A 21,191-nucleotide genomic window follows, 5' to 3' on the forward strand; every position below is an offset into this window, starting at 1 on the left:
CTCTTATTGCCCCTCATTTTCAACTGATTTACAATGCGAGTGAAGCTTTAATAACTGCTTAGTAAAGACTAATTATTCATGGTACCTAACTTTGGGGAAATAATACGAAGGGCTATTTTTCCATAAATTGCATTCACCGACTCAATGAGGAAAACAAATTGTCAGGAACAACCTTATATGAGATACTTAACTTTATTATTTTATATTAACATCTCACTGTATTTAATCAACCCTGCCATTTTTTTTTTCCTGGCCCGCAGTGAAGGTACACGCTTGGCGATCACCAGGCCACGGGTTACCCGAGTGCAGGCCAGAGCATTGCAACCGTATAAATGTCAATACGTTGTTATTGGCTATAACTCTGCCCCACAGCAGGGTGCTGTTTAATCACAATTACGTCCTAGGAAGCCTTCGGGACAGCTGGTGTTGTAATAAGAAAGTTTCCTTCACGTACATTCTCTTGACTGGGCCTCTACCTCTAGATGATGTCTTTAATGGTTTCCTTTCCCATTCCTATGGCATTAGGTTAAACACATAAACTCTATGGTCTAAATTATACCCTAGAAACATTGTTGTAATTGGTCATCTGATTGGAGCCATTTTTCAAAAATAGAAATGATCTGAATGGAAGTGTAATAAGCTGTAAAATTCTTTTTAATGTTTTTGCTTTTGTGGATCTTTCCCTGTATGTTTTTGAGATCAGTTATCCTTGTGTTTCGACTCTTCTCTTGAATTTTAAAATAAATCTTGTTTTGCTTTTTTCATTATTCCTGTTTTGCCTGAAATATACCTTCCTGCTATTTTTTTTCCCATTTTTTCTTCAGGACTTTCCTCCCTATTTTTCTTTTTCACTAAATTATATTGTCTATTGTAACCTAAAATAATTCCCCGGAACCTGAGTGGATTTTTTTTATTCTTTCTTTTTTTCCTTTGTGTTATTTTTCCTTTAGCTGTTATTTCTACTCACTCAGTTTATATTCTCTTATCGATTTCATGCTGTCTTTTCATCTTTTACCCTTTCTTGAAAAAAAAAAAAAGGTCAAGACTTTTCCCACTGATAAGTATAATATAACCATGTGTACACATTTAGTACCTGGTAGCTCTTCAAGGAAGCTGTCAATTGCCAAGAAAAAAATGCAACGCTCAAAACCATGCCAATAAGACAAAGATGTGGACTGTTGTCACCTGGAATAAGCAGAATGATTATAGGAGTCCTACAAAGGGTGCTGGGTAGAAGTACAAACAAAGGAGATATAAAATAAATGCTTAAGGGGCTGGGGTTGTGGCTCAGAGGTAGAGCACTCGCCTAAAGTGTGTGAGACACTGGGTTCAATCCTCAGCACCACATAAAAATAAAAAAGATATTGTGTTCACCTATAACTAAAAAAATTTTTTAAAAATAAATAAAATAAATACTTAAAACTAAGGACATGCTATTTTTAATGACTTGGGTAAAATCAAAGACAATTCTGTCTCTTGCTTTTCTTAAACCTGGCTCTTCCCATCTTATTTCAAAAATCAAATGTGACATAAAAATTTTTCTTTGCCTACTTTATTGTAAAGTGATGGTCACAACAGCATTTCATGTAACCCACTGGTTATTACATGAAAACATCAGCACCACACATTCTCAGTCTTTACAGCAACAGACTAACATCCCAATCCACCTGCAACCAGGACACCTTTCCATGGACGCCAGAAGGATGTGTGTGAACACCATGATCAGGGCTTTAGAAGATTAATGGCTTTTTCCTCACACTCAAAATGCATGTGCTAACCAACAAAGTCAGAGCTAATAATTAAAAAGACAGTATAGGTCTGAACCTGTTCAAATGGTAAGAAGAGGGAACCAGGATTCTCACGTAAATTTGAGCAGATTGATGTTTGTAAACAAACTTACACAAAAATTCACATGGGATGAATCAAGATGACATGAGAATTCAGAAACTTGTCACAATAGGAAAGACACATCCCAAGGTATAAAATACAGAGAACTGAGTTAAAGACATTAAACACACTTGAGGGACTGGCTCTGCAAGCCAACCAAAAGAGTCACTTGTATTTTGTTCAATACTGTTTAAAAACCCACAGTACAGGGACTGGGGTTATAGCTTAGGGGTAGAGCACTTGCCTAGCACATGTGAAGTACTGGGTTTGATCCTCAGCACCATATAATAATAAATCAATAAAATAAAGGTATTGTATCCATCTGCAACTAAATTTTTCTTTAAGATCCCATAGTACATAATCATAAGCATTTTTTAAAGTAGTCTTGTTAACTCGATTAAATAAAAAGTAAGTTTAATTTTCTTTTCTTAGTTTGCTGATTTTTTGTTTTAACTTAATAAATCATAAAGTAAATGCAAATAAATTTTCTTTCTTATCACTTTTGAAGCCAAGATCTGAAAAAGTTTTCATATGAAGAGAAAAGGTTTATTGGCTGGGGACACTTATCTAGCATCCATGAGGCCCTGGGCTGCATCCCAGCACCACAAAAACCGAGAGAGAAGGAGAAGGGGTTGGTGACCATAACACAGTATACTATAAAAGAAAAATCAAGTGATCAGAGCAGTTAATGGATTACTGTTCCCATAAACTAAAGTCCCCATGTAAAAAATAATTTTAAAGAAGCTAATTAAATTCATTTAATGCAAAATACCTCCAGAAAAGTAATTATTGGTGGTTTGTTGTGTGTGTGTGTGTGTGTGTGTTTCATGTGACAAGATGTTACAAGCAGCATATCCATGAAACCAGACCACTGCCACATACGGGTCCTGGGACTGTGCACTCCTCACTTTCCCACACACTTTGTTCCTTGGTGAGATAACCTTCTAGTGCTAAACCAACTTGGGAATTGCTGAGTTTCAGAAGAATGCAGTGTGGGCTACAAGGTGGTGGTATTCCAGCTTGGTTCAGCTAAAGCAGTGCATCTGGCCCTGTCTTCACTAGAAGCTTGCTTGGTATTTGTGCAGTACAGTCATGCCTGTCAACTCCTCAGGCTCACAGCAATCCAGCAAGGTGGGTGCTACTGTCCCCATCATGGTTGTGACTTTGTCATCCTACCAAAGAGCACATCTAATAGGCGAAAGAACTGAGGCATGGTTTGGTGCACTATTCTACTACTTAACCTGACACTAACCTGACATAAAAACTGGAGATACATGGTTTGTTCCCCAAATAAACTCTTTCTCTATTACAGTGTTACCTTTAAAAATGGCTATACTGGGCCCATAGGAGGACATTACATAGTGCATTAAATTTCTAAAAATCTTTGTTTTTCATGTTCAATCTACATCATTCCAGCACATTTCATTGCTCCAAGAGTACCTTCTTTCTGGCTACCACAGTGTTATGACTGTGAAATAAATTCTACTGGGGACCTTCTGCAAATATATGCGATTTCTTCTTATCTCTTGTTTAGTGAATTATACATAATTGACTCTTTCCTTCAAATTTCCAGGTACTTCATATGTAATGAGCTTTGTTTTTCTATAAACCTCTGCTCCACACTCCCTCAAGCTAGTTCTAATGCCCAAATGATCACAGGATAAATGGTTAGTGATACTGCTACCCCAAAATTAGAGAGAATCACATTAATTGCAACTTGTTATCTGAGGTCTAGGAGAGGATCAGTTTCCAAGTACTCCAAATGATTCCTTGGTTCTGTTAAGGGCAGAACGTCTATGCGGTTGAACTTGATCAGCTTTTATTTGTTTCAACATATTGTTTTCTAGCTACTTCTTATAAGTTATCTGTGGGAGAAAGTTCAATTTTTATTCTGTTACCTAAATTTCCCCAGCAATCAGATTCTTATTAGACTATATGAGAGGTCTCTCAGAGTTACATGCAAAATGATTGCAAACTACTTCACTGCACTTCATTTTAAAGGTCCTTTTTGCATTTCCATAGTCTTTGTGAGTGCTTCTCGATTATCTCTTGTGGACCCGTTTTAAGGGTCATTTAACCTTACAGGACCCTAAAAGGAAAATGTTTCCTAACGTTCTCCAAACCTCTATCTGTTCTCTGCCATAACCAACTAGGCAGGCGTGTTCTTATTCCTTCCACAACATCTTTCAGTTTAGATCCAGAACTCACTTTGCCAGAAGGAAAGTAGGCAACAGTCTATTTTTAGAGGCACTAGGATAGTGCCCCTTACTTTTAAAAAAAAAAAAAAAAGTCATGCTCAAAATTAAACAGGAATTCAAACCTCTAATTTTCCAATTAGAGATAAAGTAAATATAAATGTAAATATCCCAAGAAGTAGTACATGGAATTGTATTCCCACCAGAATGTTCCATGAGAGAACGTGGAAAAAGAAAGTAGAGTGTGCCAGAGACTGAAAGGGGCAGGAAATAAAAGCAGAGAGGCAAGAGGGCAGAAGCTGCAGAACCGGCTGAGGCCTGGCCCTGGGGTTAGGTAGCACCTTCTATCTCTGTCCACCGTGGGACACAGATGTAGGAACCCCCGATCTACATGTTGTACAACCCGGCTTTGTATATCTACAGTGAAAAATTTTAGTCGAGTTATTAATAATAATTTGTCAGAACCAAATCATGATGATATCAAACTGTGCTCCATTCTGATTCCTTTTGTTTTCTAATGAAATGTTTCTGTTTCCATCATGGGCTTCCTTTTGATCCCCTAATGCCAGACAGGCTAACCAGCAATTTCCTTAGTAATTATGATTAGCATATAATTAAGAATAAATATCATGCTCCTGTAATAAATAAGCAATCATGAAGATAAAAATGGGAGCAGAGAGGTTACTGTCAGTCCATCAAACCCTCAACTGATTATAAATTCTGCTGTAACCAGCATCGCAGATTAAAGAGCAGGTCTGGTCACAAGATCTTGGTGTATCATGCCTGTGTTGTAAGGAATCCTAGAGCTAAATTTGTCCTCCTCTACCAGAGTGCATAAATATAATAGGAGAGCCAGCAGTGTCGTTTACTTTCCATTTCTTTCCTCTTTAGAATGTCATCATTGTTTATGTATTCTTGCAGTTACACAAAACCCTCACATTTTAAATATAAAGGTTAAATTCTTAAATTATAGTTTCAATTTAACAATGCTGTAATTATAGCTGAGGTCACATTCTATCTCTATCACTCAAAACTTTCACAAAGCCTTGCATCCTTTTTAGCTTCAATTGTATCCAATTTATAAGATGAAAAATGTTCATTTACGATTAAGAACAGGACAACGTGTTTTCCTTATTTATCCAGAGTTGGCTGATTTGATGATTTGATTGCAGGAAGCATCAGAGGGAGTAAAATTGTTCCAAGGGAAGCACGAAAGGGGGAAAGTCAATTGAGACTAAGTCCAGTTGCAGCTCATAAGAATAACACAGCAGCATTTTAACCCTATCTTTGTAAGGACAATAAAGAGATTGCCTGAAAAATAAAGTCATGCTATGGAATCAAAGACATCCAACTTTTGCTACTATGGATTTCTGAACAGTAAATTCTTAGACAATTCATGACATACTTTATGGACACATGTATATGTCAAACACTTACGTATGTGATAAGAGGAAAATGACTGACTTGACCACAGTGTGGCTCTGGTCTTAACCCCCACCAGGGCCTAGAAGCTGGTCGAGGAGGGACTAGAGGAGAAGCTTTTGTCCTGCTCCCACCAAGTTTTCTTCTAGTTCTGTTTTGTTCTGTCTCATCGGTAGTAGTCCATGTCAAATCATCACTTCTAGAATCAAGGCAACAATTTCAGAGAAAGTTCGCTCTCCCAAAGTTTTGAGTGCATTCACTCATTAGCAAACATTTGCTGGGGATTCATTGTGCACCTGGAAGGATAAAGCCAGGCATGGCCCCTGCTCTCAGGGGCATTCTCCCTGGAAGATGATTTTAACCAAGCGAAGGTGTGATGACTACCCAGAGGAAGTCCAGAATATGGTTTGTGGAGCCACAAAAGGTGTGTCTAAGAAAAGCATACGTAAGATGGGCCTGAAGGATGCGAGATGATGAAGGGTAGAGAGAGAGAGAGCATTCCTCTCAGAAGAACTGCTGATGTAAAGGCCCTGAGACAGGAGCCTATACGAGATCGCCACTGGGGAAGCGTGGCAGCTGAGGGAGTACGTGGTACATGAAGCCAGAAAGATGGGAACAGCCTGTGGGCAATGTGGACAGGGTGGACATGGGGTATGGGCAAGAAGAAGCTACTGAAGGGCTTCAACTTTGCATTGTGAGAAGATCACACTGGGTCCAGTGGCAGGAGACCAAAGCTGGCAGTGTCTTGGAATAGTTGGTGGCGTTGGCATTGCAGAAGTGTGTGCATGATGCTTGGGGAAGAACTGATGGAACTTGGCAGTGGAGCAGGTGTGAATGGTGAGACTCCAGGGAGCAGACGCGGGTGGAGAGGAGCTGGGACAGGTCTCTGAGTGAAGGCCTGAATTCCTGCTGAAGGTACAGAGAACACCAGTCCGCAGATCACCTTTGTCCTTGCTACTGTCACCACCTCTTGTTCTCAAACTGTGAACCTGAAACCTATACACTGGGAGGAAAAAAATAACAAATAAGCCAATAAATAAATATAAATGATAAGTGCTAGAAAGAAAAAACAGGATGGAAAACAACTAAAAGAGTTTTGGCCGGAGCAACTGAAATATTTGCCATTAACTGAAATGGAAAAGAACATGGGAAAGTAAAGCTTAGGGAAAACTCAGGCATTTGACTTTGGATCTCAACAAGGAATGTGATAAATCACATTTCATCCATAATGTAGCATTCAAAGATGCTGTTAACAAGCATAAGATAGATCAAACTATACCAGGTCTCATAGATTCAAGCATCTATTAAGTAACAAGAACCAGTTGTGGAATACTTTGTATCCTGTAATCCCATTTTTGTTTAAAAAAATATGCACATTTCATACTAACATTTATGTGCATGAAAATAGGGAAGAATATCTGGAAATATGCTAACAATGTCAATTATAGGAAGTGGAAGGCACAAACAAAAAAGAGTGAGGAAAAATACAGGCGTAGTTTTATTTTTTATAATGAATTGGCACTTGTGTAAAAGTTGTCAATTTCATTAAAAAAACAAACCTGAAATTCACAGAAAGAATGAGTAGCATAGGAACAGCCAAAGTCACAGCATGGCATCAAGGCAGTGCCCTATCACAGACACTGGAGAACAAGATTGCTTTTACTGAACTAGAATGAAGAGCAGACATCAAATTGTGAGTCAAGGTGGTGGGGGAGTGTTTCAAGGACCCTTGAGAAATTCAAACCAGATAGAATGTCAGAAACTCAGCTTTCAGGAATGGAAAGGACACCCTGAGGCAAGACCACAGGAAACACAGACAGGGCCACAAGAAGCTGTGGGGCTTTCAATGGTGACCGATGGGGAAGCTATTTAGGGATGAGGGCAAGAGCCCCCGGAAGCCTGTGCCCAGGCTCAGCTCCCTGTGGCTCCCCTGAGGGGTATGCTTGCCTCGGTTTCTTCCCACACCAGTCCTAAGCTGCCCATGATTGTGATTCGGAACATCAGACTCCTTTACACCAGTTGGTCCTAAAGCTCCCTTGGGGAAAAGAAGGGAGGAAAAACAAAACAAAGCTCTGAGCTACCAACCACTAGGCTAAAATACTCAATAGCCAATTCAGTTAAATGACTAAGGGACTCCACAAGTGTGTGTTTGTAAAGCTCTTGCATAAAACCTATTTTCAATGCAGCTGGAACAACCATGGCTCATTCTTTGTTTGCACAGCCCCAGCACAGGACTAGGCACCCAGAGACTAGTACGTGTGCAATAAATGTTTATGGCTTGATTGAAGAGGCAAGAAGAGAATTCAAGGGACCCTGTCAATAAATGGTGTAAATCAAGTATAAATAAAAGGACACCTCTACCCCTGGCCCACTAAATAATGTGCCAAGTGCTACCCCAGATATTGTATATATTTCATCTTGTTTAACCCTCACAATTATACCTTTCAGGTAGATTTTGTTATTTAAAATGTGAATGAGGAGCTGTGACTCGCCCCCTGTAACTCCAGCAACTTGGAAGACTGAGGCAGGAGGATCACAAGTTCAATGCCAGCATCTCAGCAAGACCCTCTTTCAAAATAACATTAAAAGAGCTGGGGATGTGGCCCAGTGTAGAGAGCTTGCCTAGGCTGTGTGGCTGGGTGGCGGACGGTTGGTCTCTAGGGAGTGAAAGAGTGCAGACCAGCAAGAAGAGTGCTGCTGTTGCCAAGGTGCACAGCCTGATACCTCTGACTAGTGTGAGCTTAGCCCCAGATTGTTCCTTCTGTAGCTCAGGGGCACACTTCTCACCCTGTCCGCTCACAAACCCCTGCACTCTTTGTGCTCACTGCAGTTGCTCAGGTTCCATGTTTTACTAATTCTCCTCCAACTCTAGCTGTATTGCAGAGTTAAATTTAATTATTACTAAAATTAAACAATAACAAAAAACATTTCCTTAGATATTGTTGCATACACATACATTTTTTTTTGCAGTACTGGTGATTGGACCCAGGGGTGCTCTACCACTGAGCTACAACCCCAGGGCTTTTCATTTTTTATTTTGAGACAGGTCCTCACAAAGCTGCCTAGGTTAACCTCAAACTTGCCATCCTCCAGCCTCAGCCTCCCCAATTGCTGGAATTATAGGCCTGCACCACCGCACCTGGCCCCATATAACTGTGTTTATTTAACTAGTTTCCTCACAATGAAGTGTTGAGCTGTTTCCAATCCTCTGCTATTACAAAATAAAGCACATACACACCTATGAACAGAGTGAGAAGAATTGCTGGATCAAAGGTTGCATGCATTTTAAATTTTGATACATATTGTCAAATTACCAAATAGCTACCAACTGAGTTTACTTCGGTTCTCTTTACATTGTCAATATTAATTACATTCATAAACATTTGGTTTTGCAACAGATTTCTCAAAGTTGTTTGATCAAATTTTTTAATTTCAATGAATTGAATGTTTTCCATGAGTCTTTTCGTGATCTGACTTGTTTTTATTTACTTTTCTTATTCATGTCTTTGTTGACTGAATTTCATCAAGTAATTTTTTTTTCAAGGATTGAAAATATACTCAAAGGTATATTTGTTTAATTCTTACTTGTTTGAGAATGTCTTTTTGCCACTATAATCAAATAAATACAGTACTTATCAGAATATTGTATTATAATATATCTGTTGTAATAAAGATTGGTATGTGAAGAGACAAACTGATCAATGGGAAAAGAGACTCCAGAGTACTCAATATGTCTAAAAATTCAATATACTATAAAGGTAGGATTTCTATTCATAAAAAGTGCTGGCATGACAGGCTACTCATTTAAAAAAATAAAGTTAGATTTTTAGGTTATACCACATACAAATTTCAGTTCAAATAAATTCTGAAATGTAAAATTTAAAATAATACAAATCATGCAAGAAAATATAGGAGATTAGAGGTACAGATAATGGTAAGACCCTATTAACTAATATAGGGAAACTAGAAGCTATAAACACAAGTAGACTTTGTAGATTAAAAAAAAAAAAAGCAAATGTTTTGTGCACACTTTGCGATGCAATTCCAACCAAAGGGTGCTGTATTACTGAGTTGCACCCCCATCGCTTTTTATTTTTGAAACAGGCTCTCACTAAATTGTCAAGGTTGATATCAAACTTGTGATCTTCCTGCCACAGCCTCCCACATATCTGGGATTACAGGTCTATTCTACTGTGCCCTGTGTAAATATATTTTTTATTTAGAGATTTGCATATTGTTAAAGACAATAAATAATAAATAAAAAAGCTATATGTGATGCAGATAATAAAGTTTTGATATTTATGTTATAGAAGAAGCCAGAACTTTTAAGAGAAAAATGGACAAAGGATATATATCAAGTATATATTTATACATTTAAAAATATATAAATTTATATGAAACATATATCTAAGAAAAGCCTGAACAAATGTTCCGATCACTACTAGACAGAGAAATCTAAACTAAAAGATAATGCAATGCCAATTTGTACCTCAAAAAATTAAAAATTTAAGAAAAGTTATAAGCTTTAAGGTGTTATAATTTTTAAAGTGTGAAATTAATACAACAGAGAATAGAAAGATAAACAAAATAGAATAGGAAGTCCACAATCTGTCCAAATTGCTGTAAGATTTCATGTGATAAAGGAAACTTTTAAAAACAATGGCAAAATGTGAATTATTTCCTAAGTTATAATTATCAAACTGATGATTTAGAGAAAAATTAGTTAAATATTTCACACAATATACGAAAATAAATTTTAGATAAACTAATGATTGCAGTATTAAAGTGGAACTATAAATATGTCAGAGACATATGTCAACATATGTGTCCAGGTCTGTCTGTGCACACACATGCTCTGGAGGGAGAAGGCTATTATCAAACATGGCGCTAGCCAAGAGAACCCTGAAGAGAATAATGATGCATTTAACTACACAAAAATAAAAGTCAAGAGTTTAGTACCTTACAAAATTGTTACAGTAGATGGTTTGTGAGTAAATTATTAGATTTACCTTACATTTTATATGAACATGAACTCCAAATAGATAAAGGGTAAAAATATTAGGAGAAAATATAAATTGTTAAAATATAAATTGTTACATGGCATTTGGGGAAGAAAGGATTTTCTAAGACTGTTTTTTTGTTTTGTTTTGTTTTGTTTTGTTTTTTTATTTATTTTATCTAAGACTGTTTTTTTAATTAGAGCATTATAGTTACACACAGTAGCTGGGCTCATTTTGACAAAATCATACAGTGACAGAATTTGATTTCAATCCTCATTGCCCCCCCACATACACCACCTTTCCCTTCCCTCTTCCCTCTCCATCTCTTTCCTCTGTTCTACTGATCTTCCTTTCACCAATTTATTTATTTATTTTTAACTGATCCCTTCTACATATAAAGGTGAAATTCCCTGTGGTTCATTTAAACATGCATATAATGTGGTTTTTTTTTTAATTTCATTCCATATTTCTTCCCCCTTCCTGTCCTTCTTCCCTCCCTCTCGTTCTCCTTCTTCTACTCCACTGATCTTCCCTATATTTTTATGATATCGGATCCTCCTTCTTTCCCTTAATTTGGTCTAGCTTTCACATATGAGAAAAAACATTTGACCCTTGACTTTCTGCATTTGACTTATTTACATGATGTTCTTCAGTTCCATCCTTTTACCAGCAAATGCCAAAATTTTATTCTTCTTTATGGCTGTGTAAATCTCTATTGTGTATACAAACCATATTTTCTTGATCTATTTAGCTATTGATGGGTATTGAGACTGATTCCATAATTTGGAATTGTGCTGCTATAACATTGAGATGGCTGCATCACTATGGTATGCTCATTTTAGTTCTTTTGGATAAATACCAAGGAGAAGGATGGCAGGGTCATATGGTAGTTCCATTCCTAGTTTTTGAAGAACTCTATACTGATTTCCAGAGTAGGCATACTAATTTGCAGTCCCACCAACAATGTATGTTTCCCACATCCTCACCAGCATTTATTACTATTTGTGTCCTTGATAATGTCATTCTGAGATGAAATCTCAGGGTAGTTTTTGATTTGCATTTTCCTGATTTCTGGGGATGGTGAATATTTTTTCATATATTTGTTGGCCATTTGTTTTTCTTCTTTGATAAATGTCCATTTAGTTATTTTGCCCATTACTGATCAGGTTATTTGTGTGTTTTGGCATTAAGCTTTTTTGAGTTCTTTATACATTCTGGATATTAATCCCTTGTATGAGGAGTAGCTGCCCAAGATTTTCTCCCATTCTGTAAGCTTTCTCTTCATGCTCTTAATTATTTCCTTTTCTGTGCAGAAGTTTTTAATTTTATGGCCTCCCACTTATTGACTCTTGGTTTATTTCTTAAGATTTAGGGGTCTTGTTGAGGAAATTGATGCCTGCACCTATATGATGGAGTATTGACCCTTTATTTTCTTCTAGCAGTTGAAATGTTTCTGATCTAATTCCTAAGCTAAAGCCATTTTTTAAAATGGCAATAATCACAAAGTAAGATATTGATATAACTGAATGCCTGAAATTTCAAAACTTCTATACAAAAAAAAAAAAAAAAAAAGAGTCACGTATTTTTACNNNNAAAAAAAAAAAAAAAAAAAGAAGAGTCACGTATGGTGACACACTCCTATAATCCCAGCAACTCAGGAGGCTGAGGCAAGAGGATCTCAAATTCAAGGACATACTGGACAACCTACAGGAACCCTATCTCAAAATAAAAAATGAATAGGGCTTGGGATGTAGCTCAATGTTTAAACTCCCTTAGATTCAATTCCTAAACACACACACACACACATATTTTTAAACAATATATGTGAAAGAATGCAAACAAAATAAATAAATAAATATATAGATTTTAAAAAATGGATTGGGTTGAAAAATAAATAAAAAGAATGCACACACAGGTAAAGTGAAAATCAATAAAGAAAATGTCACATATTTAACAAAGAAAGAGTTAATATATTTAGAACATAATGATGAATATCAGAATTGAAAAAAATGGCAAATAATACAGGTGTTTCACAATGGGAGAATAATGGTTGATGAAAAACTCTAGATATGTTTGTTCACACTTGAGAGTAAAGAAATGTAAAATAAAACAGGAACGAGATACCTTTTCAAGTAAACACATACATGGTAATGCTTGATGTTGGTAAGATTATAAGGAACTGAACTCACTAATGCACAGGTAGGAACTGTACAGACAAGCACAGCCATCAATCCACCACCACCACCACGTGCAGGGATCCAGCATAAGAGATTATGCAAATAGCTACAGTGCCCTATAGGACAGCACTGTTTATCAGGGGGTAATTGGTAGTAACAGCAGGATTAGCAGGAAAATTCTTTTTTTTTTTTTAAAGAGAGAGGGAGGGAGAGAGAGAGAGAGAGAGAGAGAGAGAGAATTTTTTTTTTTAATATTTATTTTTTAGTATTCGGCGGACACAACATCTTTGTTTGTATGTGGTGCTGAGGATCGAACCCGGGCCGCATGCATGCCAGGCCAGGCGAGCATGCTACCGCTTGAGCCACATCCCCAGCCCAGGAAAATTCTTAAGAAATTAAGGTTTGTCTATAAAGTAGAATATGATGAGTCAGCAAAACTTTGGGAGCCAACCTGTGTTTACTGGCACAGAAATATGTCCACATGATATTACTGAGTACAAAAGCACATTACCAAACATCAACAATCACACAAATCCTTATGAGGAGCTATACTCTGGCAAATGTCTGAAAGAGTGATGTTAATATCATAAACTAGCCATGTTTAAGTCTGCAGCCTGATGGCCTTAATACTTTGGCAAGTAATAACCTTTGGACAATCAAGTGCCTTTTTTACTCTTTTCTTTTTACTTTTCTGCACTGTTGTGATTTTTATAATGCCCATTTCATTTTTGGAAAACAATTAAAGCTATCTTTATTGTAAAATAGTATGAATGACATGGTTCTAATATTGTAAAAAAACAATTGCAGGGATATAGGCATAGAGAAGAAGATGAGAAAGATAAATATTAAAATATTAGGTTTCTCTAGATAATAGGAGGAGGTTTCAAATCAATAATTTCCAGATTTTATCCAACGAACTGCTTTTACAATAAGGAAAAAGAGTACAGGTATAGTAGTGTAAGGGAAAAAATTCATTTTGGGATGCACTCTGCTCCTCTATGACGTGGACAGATCTGGTGGAGCAGGCTCCATTTGCAGGAACAGGAGGTCGCTGGGCCTGATGATCAGGGGTCTCCTTGTAGGGCTCACACTTCAGCATCCTGAATGAAGTCACACTGGATGAAAATAAAAATTTAGATTGAAGTCTTATCTTAAAGTTAAAAATAATCCTTACTTACCAAGTCTCAACAAGAGAACATGGATATTCTTCACCTATTTTATCCAAAAGTATGCCACCAAAATGCAAATTTTCTTAAAATAGCTATGAGTGGAACCCAGGAGGGAAGAAGGAGCAGAGGGAGGGCAAGGAGGAGGGAGAGTAACAAAGGCTGAGGGGGTTAGTGTCAAGTTCCCAGAGAAACCTAAACAATGCTCCCTCCTTGCAGGAGTTTTCTAAGTGGTCACCAAAATCTAAAGAGCGACACTTCGGAACTCTTGATAAAACACTGTTCTGCAGCATTCCCTCTGGAAGTGAGTGTGCTTCACACATGCCACGAACTATGCTATAATTCCCCACTGCACTCCTGTGAATACAAGGATTCTCCAAGCTTGAGACTCCTGAGAAGCACAAGAGCACAATGATCAGCCAGGATCACACAGAAACCACTTGAGCTCCAGGCCCACCGGCCTTTCCCAAGCCCCACAGGCTCTCTGAGTGCCTGGCACCCCCTCTCTGCACAAAGCCACAGCTCCAGGACATTCCCTTTCTCCACAGATAAATGATAAGGGCCCACCAGGCTTTGGAGGACCCCACCCTTACCAGCTCCCCTGGGAAATGCTGAGCAGGGTCAACAGCTGAACCGTGTGCCCTTGATTTATCTGAATCTCACCTCTCTGTTCAGACTATGCATCTCCCTAGACAGGTACTTGCACATGTGTCTCCGCATCATTGTGTATTTTACACACTGAAGAGCTAGTGAAAGAAATGTAATCCACTACAATGGACATAAGGTGAAGGTTGCTGATTAGAGAGATTCTTACAGTTTTACAGCTAATAAAGTATATCATTATGACCTGCATACTTCAAAGAAAAGTATTTTTAAAATCACCCCTGATCCACATTTTCCAGACCTGTAAAGACTATAATCGTCTCAGGTGCATTTAAATGAAGATACTATCTTTAAGTATCTCAGGAAAGCTAATTTCATTTCAATACTTTTAAAGTTTTAGATTTTCCTTACAGTTTAAGACGAAAAGGACATGCAATTCTTTCATAGATTTAAGACAATCTAATCACTATTCAGATTCATTACCATAATAGTAGAACATGGAAATACCACAGGCATGCAAACTAGGTAATTGGCTACTAATTTACACACTTTAGCTCTAGAGACTTGATTAAAATGGAAATAAACCACTCTGACTTTTTAAATCTACTCCATCTCAGTACTGCATACCACAGAGAAAAACTTGAAGGCAGCAAATGAAAGTAACCCACACTACTTACTAAATCTTTAAAACTACCCAGTACCACTCGCCCGGCATGGTCAGGACGACTGCAGGTTCTTTCACAAGTGTTTCCCATCTCCTGGGTCCTGTGTATTTGCATCCTTATGCATCCGTCGCTGACAACCTGTTTCCAACCTTCCTGTGTTTGTCCAGGTCAGCTCAGGAGGAAATTGTAAGCAGAAGTGTGGGCGCACCCCCTAACACAGCCACCGCCTAGTTCCAGGAACCCTCACACCACCCGGGGCTCCTAAATCAAGAAGCTCTGCTTCTTCCACTCACGTTAATTACTACTAAGTTGAAGAGAGTGCATAGGAAGGCTGGCCCTTTTTTTGTTCTGTCTGGACCCTCTGAGAGGCACTAAAGAAAACAGTTCTATATTTACAACAACTACTTCGATGTAATAAAAGAAATTAATACTCCACAAAGAACTGAGATTTTTTCTTTTGATTTCAACCAGTTCAGTTCAGATACCTACCTTGCCTAGGACAAAAGGAATAATTATTCTCAAAGTTACTAGTTTAAAATCAAATAACAAGGGGCTGGAGCTGGGGCTCAGGGGCAAAGTGCTCACCTCACATGTGCAAGGCACTGAGTTCAATCCTCAGCACCACATAAAAATAAATTAATAAAAATAAAGGTATAAAATCAAATAACCAGAAATTTTATAATGTAAAACAAATACATAGAACAAATTAATGATGGGAAAATTAGTACAGCAAGCAGTGAACAATAGCTACCTATAGGAGTCTATTCAGGTACAAGGTTTCCTGGAATTTACCGTGATATTTTTTATTTTGCGTCTTTTATTTGAAAATGTATTTCTTAGGTTTGAACAACACTCTAGATCTTTTAATATAACCTTGCAAAACGTCTAGTAAGAGTGATGTCAATCATATATATACGGCTTTTTTAGTGATGTGACTGGAGCTTATATCTTGACAAAAATTATATTTTGAAAAGCACGAGGGCAAAAACTTTCAAATTACTCTGTTCAGAATACAACTACCCCATGCTCAATTCACATGTCTCACCCCAACCCTCCACCTCCTGCTGTCTCCATGGATGAACAGCTGAAAGCAGTAAGAACAGATTAAAATCTTAAAGGAAAGAATACATTTTGTCTGGATTTCAGAAAAACATTTTGATTAAGAATAATCTAACAGTGGATGAAGTAATTAGAACAGAGTCCTTACTTGTCCAGGATCTAGAAAGAATCCTCCAATAATTTTTCCCCCAGTGCTGGGGTTTGAACCCAGGGTCTTGTACATGCTAGGCAAGTGCTCTATCACTGAACCACATCTCTAGCCCCTCCCACAATTTTTTGAAATGCATAAAACTAGGCATTATTTTATCTTGAGGTTACCAGTGTTTTATATCATAAAGACACAAACATTTCTGAGGCATAAATTGCCATTTGTTTTCTATTTAAACTACAGAAATTTCTTATTCTATATTCAACCTTTCCATCTGACCACCTCTGATCATCATGCTTGTATAATGCATATTGTGTGCTTTTGCTCATAATTAATGAGGAAGAAATTCTAAAATATCAGAGATACAGAAATCTTGTGTTACTAGGGAATGTATTGATTTAATACTATTTCCATGCGTATGTGAATGATTCATGAATTTAGCAGAAAGAAAAATTTGAAACAACACATAAATATCTGTAAGTAACAACAGAGCAACAAAAATGTATAATACAAGTTGCAAAACTTAGAATTATGCAGAAAATTGACCTTTTTAAAAACTTTCCTGTGTATGATTGGCCTCTTGAGAAACAGAATTGCCATGTTTTTACAAAAAGCGAAATGTAGACTTCCAATTCTACTTATGCAGAAAAAAACTGCACTCTTCTTTTGGGGATATAGATTGATGCATCATTTTAAAACTTCATACAAAGAAAGCAAACCTAAACACATTTACTCTGTGAGTCTCTGACCTCTAACATAATACCGTTTCTCCACTTAGAAAAACTGATTCCAAACATACACATTCATTTATAAGGTATATCCTACTAAGTTGAAGTCATCCCTCCTCAGGAGTAGCTTGGCAAGGCTGGATGTCGCTCAGAAGTAGAGTGCTTGCCCAGTACATAAGAGAGGCCCCAGATTCCATCCCAGTACCACACACACGTACACACACACACACACAAATAGTTTTCTGGATTCAGTTCTACCTTCTAAGTGAAATTAAAATGTGTTATATAAATGTGAATTTCTTCCACTCCCATTTAAAATATTGGTAGTTTGTTTATGGAAATAAAAATGCTATGGTCATTAATGGATGATTATGAACAGATATATTATGATCAGAACACTTATAATATCTATAAACATAACGTTGAAAGCAGAAAAAAATCTGAATCTAGAAAAAAAATACACTGTTTAGAACAAATTGCCAAAATACATGTTCTAAATGGTGAATCTAAAAAAAAAGCTGCCATCAAGTAACTTAAAACAAAACAAAACTTTGATAACGTCATTCAGGCCAAGAAATCCCCAACTCTAAAATTTTGGATTACAAATAGGGAGTGTTCCCAAAACTAGTTAATTATCTCTGAGACACACACACACACACACACACACACACACACACAATGGTAAATACCCAAAACTAAGGGTTTTCTATCCTTTGGAAGCAATATGAATATTGGTGACGCCTGACATAGTGGCCTTTGCTCCGTTTAACATTTAATCAAGCAGTTAATATTAAAACTGGAGACAGAAAAGATGTGTTGAAAGCAGTTACTTGTATATTGAGATTTGCAGAAAAACTACATGTGGTTTCCATTGTCCCATAGCCAACATTTTGGAATTTCTTACAGAATGATATATTTACATTTCTAAAAACTGAAAATGTCTGCCTTTTTATTGACGTTTACCATATGTCAAAACACTTCAAAAGCTAAAATTTTGATATAAAGAGGAAGAAACGGACTATAATGTATATAAGATTAACCAAAGGAAATTCTAGTATGTCAAAAGCAGTGTTCTAGCTGTCAGTTAATTAATACTTGAGTAATCCTTGGTAAATCATAACTAAAATTTTAATTTGTGACTACCAAATATGTCAATTATATCTCTGACAGTTTGTTCATTCACTAATTTGTCCACCTTAGATAGTAATATATTTATATTTTAACCAATGCAAAGGTACTTAATACAAGATTTTTATATGTACTTAATTAATATCATCAGTAAACACAATGATCACAGGGCTTAAATCATAAAAATGCATTTTTTACACGAAATCTTTTTTAATCTGCTTCAAAAACTAATTACAAAGCAAACTTTCCCAGTTTATGTGCATAGAAATTACTCCACAAACCCTTGAAAGCAAGTTATTAAGCAACTGCTCACCTATATCAATGAGATGACAGAAGCATCAAAAACTTCAATCTGTATCCAAAGGCTACATGAGTCAACTTACTTGTACACGTGGACATTTTACTGATCCGTAGGCATGCTGCGGCAAGCATAATATCCATTTAACATATGGTAAAGATGGGGACTGCAAAATGCACCTAGGGGGAAAAAAAACAGCTAATGACAAAGAGCAGGTAAGTGAATACTTCAAATCTCAGAACATATACCAATCAGCAAGTCTGAATCACATCTCTCCCAGGATATGAACAAAAATGACTAACGCAGATTTTATTGCTTGCATCTTCTAAATCACAATAACTGGAAAGGTTATATATAGATCTAATCCAAGTGAACCCAGAGTCACAAAGTGTTACCACTAGAAGAATAATTGTATCAGATGCCTAACTAATAAGTATTTTATCAAGACTTGGCAAATAAAGTGGAGTGGGGAAATTCTAAAAGGTGACAGAATCATGGACAATAATAATGGAAGCTTATAAAACACATTCCACGCTTGATAAAGCAGTCAACTTCTTGAGCAAGCTGTAAAATTATCAGGGAAAGGAGAGCAGATGTTCCCCATTTGGACTTGGTAGAGCATTTGATGCACTGCCTCATGAAAAGTGACTTGAAAAATTAATCCAAATTGGCTTGGATCTGATCAGTGTCACACAGATTGAAAACCACTTGAAAATCAGTAAACAAAAGATCCCAACAAATGGCCATATACCCATTTGGGGTAGAGATCAGCCACTGGAACTGGTGTTAAATCTGGTCTTAGTTAATGGTTTTATGAGTAGTGTTTTAAAATAAACAATTTTAACAGAATTTTCAAATACTGCTGTGCTGAAAAGCGATGCTTACAAAGGAGAGGATTGAAAACAACAGTGTTACAAAAAGAAGAATTAAGAACACAGGAAATAATGGAAATGTAACTTATAAAAATTCACACCAGAATATATGATACGACAAAAAAAAACTGGGTGTTAACCCAGTTTTTAGCATAGATACCAGAACTTAGAGATGCAAGTAAACTTTGTCCTTCAAAGCAGTCTCCTTGAGACCACTGTCCCACAATACTGTCACTACTCAAAATGTTTTGGGGACTTCATCTTAAGTGCCAGAAAACTGGAGTGCTGTTTATGGACCACGTAAGAAAGTGTGTCTCATCTGCTTAAATCTTTTCCCATGCTCCATTCATTAAAAAAAAAAAAAAAAGTATAATCCCCAGCTTCTTCATCAGGCTGTGCCTTTAGCACTTTCAAAACTAAAACCACACCCGGAGTTAAACTTTGTCTTCACTAAAATTATCTAATAAAACATACAATAGATATATGTTTTCCACAGTCCTGTTTATTTCACCAACACTTACAAAAACCTACTGTTTGTCAGTCCCTGCTATATGACTCTGCAGAGGCTGCAAAAACTAAGTGATGGTCCTTGGTCTGCAGGCGAGGGCATTCTGGCATTCCGGCAGCTCCACTGTATCATGGCGAAGCTCCAGTGTGTGCAGAGCTCTGTGCTAGCACAAGCAGGACTGGACAACTGGCCCAAGAATGCATGGGAAGCGCCAGCAGAGGTGCTGACATTTGAGCCGAAACCTAACTAGAGGCATCTGGGGCCTGGGGGTGGAGACCAAGAAGAGTGTTGTAGCACAAATAGCAATTTGACAATGGTACAGTGTTTGGAAAGCACTAGTAGCTCTCAATAAAAAGCAGAGAGAGGTGGTGCAGCAGCCTCAGATAATGAGGCAGGGGAATATAGGTGTGAACTTAGTTCTTCAGGCAGTTTGGGCCCTGGAAATAGAAGCCAGGGAGTCACAGTTCCCACACAGTCTGTGATTTTAGGAATAGAACTAGAGCTGAAACAGAAAGGATGGATTTGAGAAGGGAAAAACTGGAATGTGGAGAAGAGGAGTGGGGTTCTTCATCCTCCTCTAGCCAGGCTTTGGCCTCCTTCATTCAGAGGTCCCTGGCAACGGACAGTGGCAAGACCCCAGGGCCAGCTCTGGTCCTTGCTGCCTCTCCCCTGCCCACTGTTTTTCCACGGCTCCCACAACAGCTTGCTCTCCTGGTTTGCTTCCTGTCTTGTCAGTTGCTCCATCAACTAATCGCCCTCTTCTCCCCAGCCCGCTCATGACGGAGCACGTCAGAACTCAGTTCTTCATCCTCTTCTCTTCTCTCTATCCATCTTTTGGTGATCACATCCAGCCTTGTAACACTGAGTACTTTCTAAATAAACTTGGAAATAACCCAGCTGTCTCTCAGCAGAGTGTGCCTGTCTGGACTGACATTGGCACCCATGGAACATGATGTGGCAGTCAGACAAATTCCATGACTTGCAAAAATACATGTGAATCTTAACAAAAGAATGAATAGTAAATACAGAAGGCAAATGTGTGATATTTATAAACTGCTCAAAAAGAAGTGGAAACTCAAAGACACAGGGAAATGTTGAGATGTGGGTCTATTTCAAGGGAAATAGTAAAATATGTAGATAATCTATAAAAGAAAGCAAATTCACTGTCAGTGCCTGACCTACCACATTTGCTCAAATGCTTACTCAATACTTTAAATTTAATTCATATAATTAGGCTAGCCTGCTTAGATTGATTGATTTTATTATTATTATTATTATTATTATTATTATTATTATTATTTAGAGAGAGAGAGAGAATTTTAATATTTATTTTTT

At 37.3% G+C, this 21,191-nt stretch overlaps 1 long non-coding RNA gene across 1 annotated transcript; it reads right to left on the minus strand.

Moving 5' to 3' along the window:
• Positions 1-13,083: 13,083 nt before the first annotated feature.
• LOC125613626 lies at positions 13,084-20,024 on the minus strand. The gene is made up of 3 exons (XR_007344185.1): positions 19,870-20,024; positions 18,492-18,655; positions 13,084-13,796 (listed from the first exon to the last, which is right to left on the minus strand). It is a non-coding gene; the product is annotated as an uncharacterized LOC125613626 (long non-coding RNA).
• Between the last annotated feature and the right edge of the window lie 1,167 nt (positions 20,025-21,191).

The sequence above is a fragment of the Marmota marmota genome, unplaced genomic scaffold (assembly GCF_001458135.2).
Source record: "Marmota marmota marmota unplaced genomic scaffold, marMar, whole genome shotgun sequence".
In the NCBI taxonomy this organism is placed as follows: Eukaryota; Metazoa; Chordata; class Mammalia; order Rodentia; family Sciuridae; genus Marmota; species Marmota marmota.